The 12,266-nt window shown below is 35.9% G+C and overlaps 1 protein-coding gene and 1 pseudogene across 1 annotated transcript in view; both read right to left on the bottom strand.

Annotated features, from left to right (window-relative positions):
* MCTP2 (multiple C2 and transmembrane domain containing 2) overlaps window positions 1–12,266 on the bottom strand; it is a 234,536-nt gene that overhangs the window by 52,247 nt on the left and 170,023 nt on the right. The window lies entirely within an intron of this gene.
* Window positions 719–6,671, bottom strand: LOC117803721 (annotated as a pseudogene).

The following is a 12,266-nucleotide window of genomic DNA, read 5'->3' as shown; positions in this document are numbered from 1 at the left end:
ATAACTTCAAGTGAAAAGAGGCCGATATGAAACTATTGGGAAAAAATTAGGAAATAGCATATTTTTAATTTATTTTCTTCATCATAAAGCTATTTAGAAAATGTCTTTAACAAAATTACTTGTACATCAATTAATATAAGAAGGCGGTTGTGCTAGATAAACACCACATTTGCCTCTATCAAGTATAGTTAAGTAATACCAGAAAGTGTTTTATAACAAAAATTGAGCAGCATTTAAACATCACATTTAAAGGACTCACAACTTTCAGAGTGAGACACTAGTGCTCTTAGAAATATTTTTAAGGGGTGCCTGGCTGGCTTAGTGGGTAGAGCATGTGACTCTTTATCTCAGAATTGTGAGACCAAGCCCCATGTTAGTTGTGGAGCTTACTTAAAATAATATTAATAATAATTAATTAATTAATTAATAGGGGCGTCTGGGTGGCTCAGTTGCTAAGCGTCTGCCTTAGTAGTAGTAAGGAGGGCACGTATTGCAGGGTGCACTGGGTGTTATACGCAACTAATGAATCCTGGAACTTTACATCAAAAACCAGGGATGTACTGTATGGTGACTAACATAATAAAAAAAAAATATTATTAAAAAAAAAGACAGAAAAGGAGGAAAGAAAATTAAAAAAAAAGAAATGAAATAAAAGCACAAGTATCAAAAAGGAGAAAAGCAAAACTATCTCTTTCTATAGATGACATGATTTTTTTTACATAGAAAATTCTAAAGAATCTACAAAGCAAATCCTAGAAATAATTAAATCCAGCAAAGTCACAGAGTATGAAGTTATTTTTTAAAGTAGATTCCATTTTCATATACTAGTAGCAAAAAAACCCCAGGATTATGACATTTAAAATTTTCCATTTATGGTAACATCAAAACCCATAAAATATGTAGGAATAAAATTCACAAGACATGAGCAAGATCTCTTCACTGGAAATTATAAAAGCTTGCATTATAAAATATCTAAATTAGTGGACAGATACGCCACTAGTTCATGGGTTGGAAGACTCAATATTGTGAAGATGGCAGTTGTCTACAAACTGATCTACAGATGCAAGCAATCCCAATTTTGTAGAAATTGACAAGCTGATTCTAAATATTATCTGGAAGTACAAGTGACAGGATCATTAAAGCAATTTGATCAAATAAAGCTTACAGTGCCTAATTTCACAACTTTTAAATATATAGTAAAAAAGACAGTGTGGTGCTGGCAAGAAGATAGGCATAGTGATCAATGGAACAGAAAATAGGCCCAGAAATAGATCCACATGCATGCAGTTATTTAAGAAAGTTGCCAAGGTAACTCTACGGGAGCAATAAGAGTCTTTTCAACAAGTGGACTGGAACAATTGGATGTATGTATGGGGAAAAAAAATCACTAATCCTTACCACCTCCCACATATAAGAAATAACTCTAAATGGATTATAATATTTAAATATAAGTGTTCAAACTTTAAAATTTTTAAGAAAATATATGTGGAAAAACCTTTGCCATCTTGGGTAACATTTCCTAAGATACAAAAAATACAAAGAATAATGTAAATAAAAGAAAAAATGGAATTTATTAGCAGCAATCTTCATTTGCTCTTTGAAAGACACAGCTAAGAAATGGAAAAACAAGTCACAAAAAGGGGAACAATATTATCTATACATATACTGAAAGACAACTTGTATCCAGGATTTATAAAGAACTCTCACAACTTAACAAGAAGATAATCCAAAAAAATGAGCAAAAGATTTGGCCAGGCCCTTCACACATTACAGAAATGTACGTGAATACCTAAAAGCACATAGAAAGATACACCACATGATTATCCATCAAGTAAGTGCAAATAAAGACCCCTGGGAAATAGCAATGCACGCATGATAGAAAAGCTACAGCTGAAAACTCTGACAAGAGAGAAAGTATTGAAAAAATGTGGAACAACTAGATCTCTCAAACACTCCAGGTAGAAATACAAAATGATAAAACTGATTTGGAAAACCACCTGGAAATATCTCAACTTTCTACTCCGAAATGTAGAAATTTAACATATAACATTTAATGTATGTCCCACAAAGACTTGTTCACAAATATTCAGAGCATAGCAGCTTTATTCCAAATCACAGCAAAATTGGCAAGAGCCCCAATGTCCGCCAACAAGTGAATGTAATATATCCATTCAGTGGAACACTGCTCAGAATTGAAACACCTACAAAATGTCAGAATCAGTACATGAAGCTCTCTATTTCTCTGATACCAGGAAAGGTTCTTACTCTATCATGTGGGTTTCCTTCCTACATTCCATAATGCAGATGCAAAGGTGACCCAGTCTATATCTTCTACCAAAACATAACTTTAAGAAATCTCAAATCTTCCCCTACAAATATTTCTTCACTTTTTACCTCAAAATTTGTCAAAATTTTTATAAGGATAAAATACACACACACACACTATACACACACACACACACACACACACACACACACACGCCAAATCTCAGATGAGGAAAAGTGATTCACAAAGAGACTTTGTGTTTTTCTAGGAAAAATGCTAAAGATAGAAACATGCGAGAAAGAGTCCGTGGTTCCAAGGGAGCTGTGATTAATGAACTTAGGCACCACTGCCACAGACATTTGTACGAATCCTCTAGATATTGTTTCATTAGGTATGACATGAGAAGCATGTTATCTTACATCACAAGAAGTTTCAAAGCACAAATTGGGCTATGTTTTCCTCAGGTTCCATTATGAAGTGATTTGAAAATAATGACGTAATCAACCAATCCAATGGCTGAATTATCTTCTACACAACCAAGAGGTTGCCTCACTTCCAAGTATTTAGCTTGGGATGCCAAGTATGATGGCACTGCTATTTTCCCAAATACTCCGGGATATCTTCATTTAAGATTATCTTAAGATTCTGTCCTGTCCCTTGGGAGTAGATTTAAGACTAGGAAATAGCCAGATTACATGAAGCCAGGTCTCTGGATAACCTAAAAATTCTACATTTGTTGAGACAAACGAAACAAACGTAGAAAGCATGATTACAGAGATTTGTGTTTGTCATTTGTGAACTACACATTGTCCATGAAAGTAATGTTAAAAGAAACTGAAAAATGGAATCAAGATCCTCATTTCAATATATACGTTTTGATTGGGTTGCTCATACAAAATGATGGATTTTTGTTTGTTTGCTCTCATGAATCATTAGACTCACCACTGAGATTAGGCTCAGAATAATATGATTACTGTTTACAGAATATCACCTTGACCCAGTATTGGTCAGATTAACTAGGTAATCTTAAATTGCTATTCTACTGTGTAATAGAATGACAAAGGATGACTTAATATGGCATAAATACATTAAGCATGTGATTTTTTAAAAAGTTCACTTTTGGTGGAAAATTACTGAAAACCTTTTATATCAGGTTTCAGTCATGAACATTCTACTTTCTAAGCTCCTCATGCTTACAACTCAAACTAAACATTGAGGTTTTTAAAAAGAGAATAAAGAGGTCAAGATTCATTTCATAAATACAGTTAAGGCTTAACATCAGAGTAAAAATGAACAGATATCTTGGAAGGAAAACAGATGAAAATTAACCCAATATTCACCTTCCTTGCTACCAGCCCAAAGCTTATTAGGCAACTGAGTCAAAACCATACTGTCAGGCAACATTCCTAGAAGCAGGAAGGAAGGGCTAGTTGATTTATTTTGGTTAAGGCACTACGGCTTCAAAGCTCAGTGACTTTGATTTAATATTCAAAGGAGTTAGAAGGCGTTTCATCTGCAAAATACTGCAGAGGGGACTAACTTTTGTTGAAAACCAATGGAGTGATCTTTGCCTTATGACCAAGAAGAAGAAAAAAATACACACACACTTCTTTCCGAATATTGTGAAAATTGGTTCATTTGATACAATACAAATTAAAATCTTTAAAAAGAGTGTCTCTTGAAATAATCATACAGTATTTATGAATAACCATCCTGTCATCACAGGGCATAATTTGAGAAGAGATGCTCATACACACAATTATTTTAGAATAAAGGTATTAGGTAAGGTGAAACAAAGCTATGCTACTCCTATTCCAAAGAACTCCAAGGTTAAACAAAGAGAGAGTAACAGAAGAATCTGTTTTTAATTTGACCAAGTGCACATTCATTGTTCTAACAAATCTGAGAAGCAGTTCCTTCTCAAGAAAATGTAACTGCCTTTATTGCTGTGAAAGAGAAAAAAGTGTTGTACGTACTACTATAATAAAGCAAAACCATAGTATACACCAAAAAACACCTCCAGGTCTTCTAATGTCCATTCATCTGGTTAAAAGTCTCTTTTGCTTCCTGGCCTACATTATCACACTTAGACATGATAGCTTAATATTTAAGACCTTCCTTGTACTGGCTTATACTTGACTATAATTCATAAGCCAATATCTTTCACAAATTCTAGATTCACAATCAAGAAACACTATTTGCAGACCCCATACATGAAATGGTGTTCAGAATTTTGCCTTTGAACATACCTTTTGCTCCTTTAGAAAGCTACTCCTTGAGGATTTCATCACCTTGGACGTGTTTCCTTTTCAACCCATCCCAGAGCACTACATACTAACCCCATCTTACTGCCACTGCTTTACTTCATGTATAAATTCACTGTTCATTTTCCCTTCATTAAACATTTGTTGAACACTATGAACCATGTTGATTTATTCTTTTTTTTCAATTTGAAGTAATCATTTATTAACTGACCAGATTACAAAAATAATCACGGTAGATACCTTAGTTGATTCTTTTAATAAGCCTATTGATCTGGTCTTCCCTGTTGCCAGCATCTTAAACTTCTACAAAAAGGGGTGCTCTTTTTCTTCATTCCCCCTCATGGAGAAGATAATTTGAAGGGCCATAAGAAGTTATTTGCTTCTTTGAAATATTTTCCAATGGTAGAGATCTCATGGATCAGAACCTCCATGCAAATGATGCCATATTTACCAAGAGATTGAGCAACCAATGTGTTATCTACCAGGGCAATTCACTTTTTGTTGATTTTGCCACAACCATGCTTAGAGATCAATTCATTCACTCATTTCAGGTTTGGGTACCCCCATGCCATATATGGTTCCACAATCCTGGAATCTTTGAGTTCACACCATTGATACCTCTGATCTGATGACGAATGTCAATTTGGGTTCTGCAGGTATGTACAAGTTGCCAGCTTTTCTTGCCATTCTAGCTATTTGATCTCAGTTCTGTACATCTGCTGATATTCCTTGTGGTAATGCTTAGCTTTTTCATAGATAAACTTCCTCTTTGTCTTTCAAAGCATCTTTTGGGCAAACTTCTTACTCAGATGCTTGATCTTCAACTCTGTGAAATTGCTTTTTTTTTTTTTTCCCCTTAAGGGTTGCTGGCACAGCAGGAACCTTCCTTTTCTTCTCTCTGTATCCTCCATGGTTCCAGCCAGAAAAGAGCTGAACCATGTTGATTTAGACACAACACTAAACAAAACCAGCAAACCAACCACTACCCCTCACAACATCAACAGTAACAAAACAGGCTTAATAGAACCTACATTGTATTTGGGGATTAGGGATGAAATAGGTAAAATAAATAAGCAAACTATATATTATAAATCAGATGATAAAAACTGGCATGTGAAAATAAACCAAACGAGCAGGGATGAAAAGAAGGGAATATGAGGCAACAGATAAAGGGGTGCAATTATAAGTGGGGGAAACCAGGGAAGGCCTTGTGGAGAGAGCAATATGTGAGCCAAGTCCTTGGAGGAAATGTGGAAATCCAGTTCAGTTGTTTCTGGTCAAAAGGATTAATAGATCTAAAGGTCCCAAAGTGGGAGTATGCCTGGTATGTGCAAGGAACAGCAAGAAACCCTGTGGCTGAAGCAGAGTGAGTAAGACACTTAGAAAGAGAACAGAAGTGAGAAAGGAACAAGAGTCAGTCTTGAGGAGCCTGGTCCATGGCTGTAGGGTCTCTGAAGTTTATTCTAAGGGAGTAGCTGAGCTGTTGGAGTAGCTGAGCTGTTGGAGGGCTGTGAGCAGAAGAAGGGCACTTCTGTCAACCAATGTCATGATCTGAGTGAGGACAGGGAGGAAGAATTAGTGCTTGAGGGCAGATATTATAACATAATCTAGAAGAGAGGAAAGGAAAACAGATTATAGAAATGTACTACATTTGTCAAGAGGCGCTAAATGTGTTTTTCAATAGCTGTGCTTACCTACGGCTCTGCTAATTGAATATAATGAAGGGAGAGAAGGAAAGGAAATTATTTGAAAGACAGACCATGGAATTTGAGCTGGATTATTGGTGAGGAACAATTTAAAGTGGTAAGGATGCAATTTAAACACAATCAGTGCACTGATTAACAGATTAGAAGGAGCTGACGAGAAAATTAGTGAAATGCAAAATGATTTCAAAGAAATTATTCAGAATGTAGACAAGAGAGACAGAGATACAGATATGTGAGAGAAATTAAAAGATATGGATGATACAAAGGAGAAGATGTTCAGGGTGGGGAGAAAGAATTAATGACAGAATGGGAAAGAAGACATATATGAAGATAAAATGCCCGAGAATTTTGAACAATTGTATAAAGATACCCATATAGGAAACAAAAAGAAAAGAAAAGAAAAGAAAAGAAAAGAAAAGAAAAGAAAGAAAGAAAGAAAGAAAGAAAGAAAGAAAAAAGGAAAGAAAGNAAAAAAGAAAAAAGGAAAGAAAAGAAAAGAAAAGAAAAGAAAAGAAAAGAAAAGAAAGAAAAGAAAAGAAAAAAGAAAGGAAAAGAAAGGACAAGNAAAAAGGAAAGAAAGGAAAAGAAAAGAAAAGAAAAGAAAAGAAAAGAAAAGAAAAGAAAAGAAAAGAAAAAAGAAAGGAAAAGAAAGGACAAGAATTCTTACATCCTAATGAAGGATCCTTACATCCCTTCATCCTAAATGAAGAATTTAGGCCTAAAAATGCCATAGTAGAACTGAAAAACAGCAGGAACAACAACAACAAAAAAGAGAAACATTTAAAAGCAACTAAAGAGAGAAAAATAGCTCAATTGCAAAGAAAAAGCAATGTGAGTGACTTTGTATCTCAGTGGAACAAGGAAAGCAAAAAGACACTATAGCACATATTAAATTTCAGTCTTTCAATTTAGAATAGTGTATCTAGCAAATTATCTTATGAGTAAAACAAAGACATTTTTGGAAATATATGAGCCAGCAGTGCTTATCACCAAAAGACCCTGGTGAAAGTGTACATAAGATTTATTTTAAAGAGAAGGAAAATTGTTCCTGGTCCAAAGGCTGAATGCAAGGATGTATGTGTTCGAAAGCAATGATAAATGTGTACACCATTCCAAATAAACATTGACTTACAAAAAAAAGGCTAATTTTTGTATAATAAGGCAATCTAGAACTAAAATAGGGAGCCAGTAAAACCCATAGATTGGGAGTGGTATGGTTTGATTTAAAGAATTCTAAGACACCCTCATGTTAAGCCTGTGTGTTAAGGAGAAATAGAAACTTCAGCTTTTCAGCATGAAGTGGAAGACTTACTTCAATCTTCCTGCAAAAAGACAGAAATCACACAAAAACAAACAAAACCCCAAAAAACAACTGTCACGACTGGATAATATACCCAAATAAACAAACTCTGGTTGAAGACATCTGAGAGCAACAAAGGCACCCAAGGTCCATGGAGACAAGATCAAGAATGGAAGACAAATGCAATGGCGTGAAGCTTGGTTTGCTACTGCTTTATCTCCTTCAGGGATTTCTTTGTTTTCTGTTTTGTTTTTGCCAATTCACTATGTGGGATGACATAGTGCCCTGGCACAGAGTAACAGCTTNCTGGATAATATACCCAAATAAACAAACTCTGGTTGAAGACATCTGAGAGCAACAAAGGCACCCAAGGTCCATGGAGACAAGATCAAGAATGGAAGACAAATGCAATGGCGTGAAGCTTGGTTTGCTACTGCTTTATCTCCTTCAGGGGTTTCTTTGTTTTCTTTTGTTTTGTTTTTGCCAATTCACTATGTGGGATGACATAGTGCCCTGGCACAGAGTAACAGCTCAGAGCTTGCTTCTATTTTAATAATCTAGGGAGCTAAAAATTGGAGTACATAGAAACTATGGCAGCTGAGACTTGAGAGACAAAAATGAATAGGAGAGATTCAAGCCCAACATGCTCCATGCATTTCTCCTGAGACATTTACCATTTTCTAAGGCACGCACGCTTATGGTGAAAGGTTGAGACCTAGCGGAAAGTAAGAATTAAAAGCTTTTAGCAATCTCACTGATTGTGAAGGAGTAGTAGGAAACAAGGTCTCTCAGAAACACGACAGGCTTTTATTAAGACACCTGAAGGGCTAGGCACTAAGCGGAGGGGTAACTAGAAATAGACCCATCCTCAAAATGCTTGAAATCCTATCTCGGATCATTTCAACCTTAATTGTATCATACAGACTTGTTTGACCCTTACCGCCTCCTCTATATCCTCTCTGGTGGAATACAACACAGTCCCTTATCCCCTATAACATTTTAATACATCTTATCCAGTATTTAATGAAAATAATTTGTCATGGTTAGGGAAAAAAGAACCAAAATCAAGAGAAAAGCAGACAACCAGGACAAGCAGGTGATTTAGATGTTAGAGTCACTGGATATGAATATTAAAATAGTTTGATTATTATATACATGAAAATGGATAACAGCATGCAGAAACTCAGCAGAGAACTAGGATCTCCCAAACAGAATCTAATGGAAAGCTAGAAATAAAAAAATAATAAAAATTTTTTTAAAAAGGAGATGTGAAAGGAAGAACTCACAAAATGAATTTAATAGCAGAATAGAAATGAGAAGATTCATGATTTGGTGTATTGGTAGAAAACGAATAACTATGCTAAGAAAATATAGCACAAAAGCCACATGGCACACTGAGAAAAGTTTAATTTACACCTAAAAATTTGGAATCCAGGAGGAGAGAGGAAAGAGAGAATAGAGAGAAAGCTATAAATGTTATTGGATGAGAATTTCCCAAAATTTATAAAAGAAATGAAGATGCAGATTTATAGAACCTCAAATACGATGAAGAGAAAGAAAACCACACGTAGGCACCGCAGAGCAACACTGCACATAGCTGATGACCAAAATAAGTCCGAAAGGCAGATACTGGGGTGGGGGGGAGAAGCATGTCCTTCCAACGAACAACAATCAAACTGACAACTGACTCTTCCAAAAAAATGAGAAGAGCTNAAGGAAAGAGAGAATAGAGAGAAAGCTATAAATGTTATTGGATGAGAATTTCCCAAAATTTATAAAAGAAATGAAGATGCAGATTTAAAGAACCTCAAATACGATGAAGAGAAAGAAAACCACACGTAGGCACCGCAGAGCAACACTGCACATAGCTGATGACCAAAATAAGTCCGAAAGGCAGATACTGGGGTGGGGGGGAGAAGCATGTCCTTCCAACGAACAACAATCAAACTGACAACTGACTCTTCCAAAAAAATGAGAAGAGCTGGAAGACAATTGGAAGGAATGTATGTATGATAGGATTTATATGCTCCCAGAAAGTTTGGTAAGATGTACTTCTAAAGTTGCCTGGGCTTTGTATTTTGCTTTCTGGAAAGATATTAAACTACTGATTCAATTATTTAATGGTTTTAGGGTCCTTCAAGTTCTCATTCTTTTTCAGTCACTTTGATATGTTGTACTACAAGTTTTATGTATTTCATACTTTTTTAACATTTTAAGCATAAGATTTCATAGTATCCTCTTATGTTTAATCTCTGGTTTATCTAGGTTTTTTCTCATTTTAATGCCAGATACTGTCTTCTTGTGCCTTTACTCTGTACATTGAAAACTCTCAGAAGATAATCAATTTTATTAGTTTCTTGAAGAGATAATTTTTAATTTTATATTCCCTTCTATTCTACACATGTATTCTACTTCATTGATTTTGCCCTTATTTTTATTTCTAATTCATTTGGCTTCATTCTGCTGTAATTTTTCAATGTCTTGGTTTTGACAGTTAACTCGCTAATTTTGAGTGTGACTTATTTTTCAATACTGGTTTTGTCTTGTTCTATTTTTGTGGAATACAGCATATCAATTACAACTCTTATGTGGAAAGGCAAAAAGCCAAGAATAGCCAAGGCATTCCTGAAAATGAAAAACAAATTAGAACCACGCTAAAGCCAAATGATGTTTGTGTAACATTACCGGTACAGACAAGAGACCATTGGGCAAGACCACCCACGTACGGAAACCTGATCTATGACTTTCTGAAAACTGCAGATCACTGGGAAAAAAGTAGAAGCGTCAAGAACTGGAACTACATTAACTGGATAGCCAGAACACAACAAGGAAATCAAAAGTAGCTTTAAAAATTTAATGTAGGGGCTCCTGGGTGGCTCAGTTGGTTAAGCGTCTGTCTTTGGCTCAGGTCATGATGATGGGGTCCTGGGATTGAGCCCCACATCAGGCTCTCTGCTCAGCAGGGAGCCTACTTCTCCCTCCCTCTCTCCGCTTGCTGCTCTGCCTACTTGTGCTCTCTCTCTGTCTCTCTAGGTCAAATAAATAAATAAAATCTTTAATGTAAAAAACCATAAAAAAATCAAAGAATATCTTTATGACTTTGGGATAAGGAACAATCCTCAATATGATACAAAATGCATAAACCACAGAAAAAATAACTGATAAATCTGACATGAAATATAAGAATTTTTTCATCACAAGTTAATATAGAGTAAACAAATAAGCCACAAACTTGAAAAATATATTTTTCTCACAAAGAATTTCTATCTAGATTATATAAGACACTTCTATAAATCAATAAAAAAGTAGGGGGTAAAGAAGAATTTAAGAAGTTCACAAAGGCCCCCAAACGTATGACTCTTATTTGTAATGAGGAAAATGCAAATTAAAACTACACCAGGGTACCACGTCACACATCAGATGGAGAATCCCAAGAGTTTTCCAACATGCAGAACAAGGATAGACTTTTATTTGATAACTGATGTTCAGTCACTTGGGATATGGTTGACATTAACTAAACACAATGTGTAGATCAGATAAACCTCATATCTCCACTCCTTGGTGTGAATCTGGGAGCAGTGGGTTTCAAACATTAGGGTACTTGAGAAGTACTAGGGGGCTGGTTTAAACAAGGTTGCTGGGCCTCACCCCCTGAATTTCTGGTTCTGCAGGTTTGGGTGGGGCCCAGGAAATTACATTTCTACAAAGTTCCCAGGTGCTGCTGATACTGCTGTCCAGGTACCATACATTATGAGTCATGACTCTCAACTCTTGCATATGCCCGCCAGATGAAATGTATTCCAGTATCTTCAAGAACACTCTTCATGACAGCCAAAAACAAAAATGAAAAAAACAAAAACAAAAACACAACAACAAAAACCCTGGAATCAATCCAAATGTCTCTCTAAAGTAGAATGGATAAATAAAATAATTTACTCAATGGGGCGTCTGGGTGGCTCAGTCTGTTAAGCATTCGACTCTTGGTTTCAGCTCAGGTCATGATCTCAGGGTCATGAGATCGAACCCCATGTTGGGCTCTGTGCTGGGCATGGAGCCTGCTTGGGATTTTCTCTCTCTCTCCTGCTCTCTGCCTCTCCCCAAATGCCCTCTCTCTCTCTCTCTCTCAAAATAAAAATAAAAAAATAAGGGGCACCTGGGTGGCTCAGTTGGTTAAGTGTCTCCCTTCAGCTCAGGTCATGATCCCAGGGTCCTGGGATCAAGCCCTGCATGGGGCTCCCTGTTCAGTGGGGAGTCTACTTCTCTCTCTCCCTTCACCTGCTGCTCTCTCTCTAATAAATAAATAAATAAATAAACAAAAATCTTTAAAAAAATAAAATAAAATCTTTAAAGATTCTCTCCCTCTTCCCCTCCCCCCAGCTTGCATGCTCTCTCTCTAAAACAAAACAAAACAGTAATAATTTACTCATAAAGTTAAATGTCATACAGAATGAAGATGAACCCCGTGGATGAATGTCAAAAACAATACTGAGTGAGTTTGTAAGCCACAGAGTATGACATTAACGTATTATGTGATGGCTTTGATAAAATTTTCAAAAAACAGACGAAATTCAATTACATTGTTCAGAGGCAGATACAAAGGTGGCAAACCTACAATGGATAGTGAGTGAATGATACAACATTCAGTATCAACATTACTTCTGGGGGTGAGGGAAGAAGGATTCAATCATAAAGGGGATAAAGAGGCAAAGAAAGGACTTCTAAGATAATGG

This window comes from Ailuropoda melanoleuca, chromosome 9, assembly GCF_002007445.2.
Source record: "Ailuropoda melanoleuca isolate Jingjing chromosome 9, ASM200744v2, whole genome shotgun sequence".
NCBI lineage: Eukaryota > Metazoa > Chordata > Mammalia > Carnivora > Ursidae > Ailuropoda > Ailuropoda melanoleuca.
Note: the sequence above shows the minus strand (reverse complement) of the source record. Positions and strands in the feature narration are given on the sequence as shown.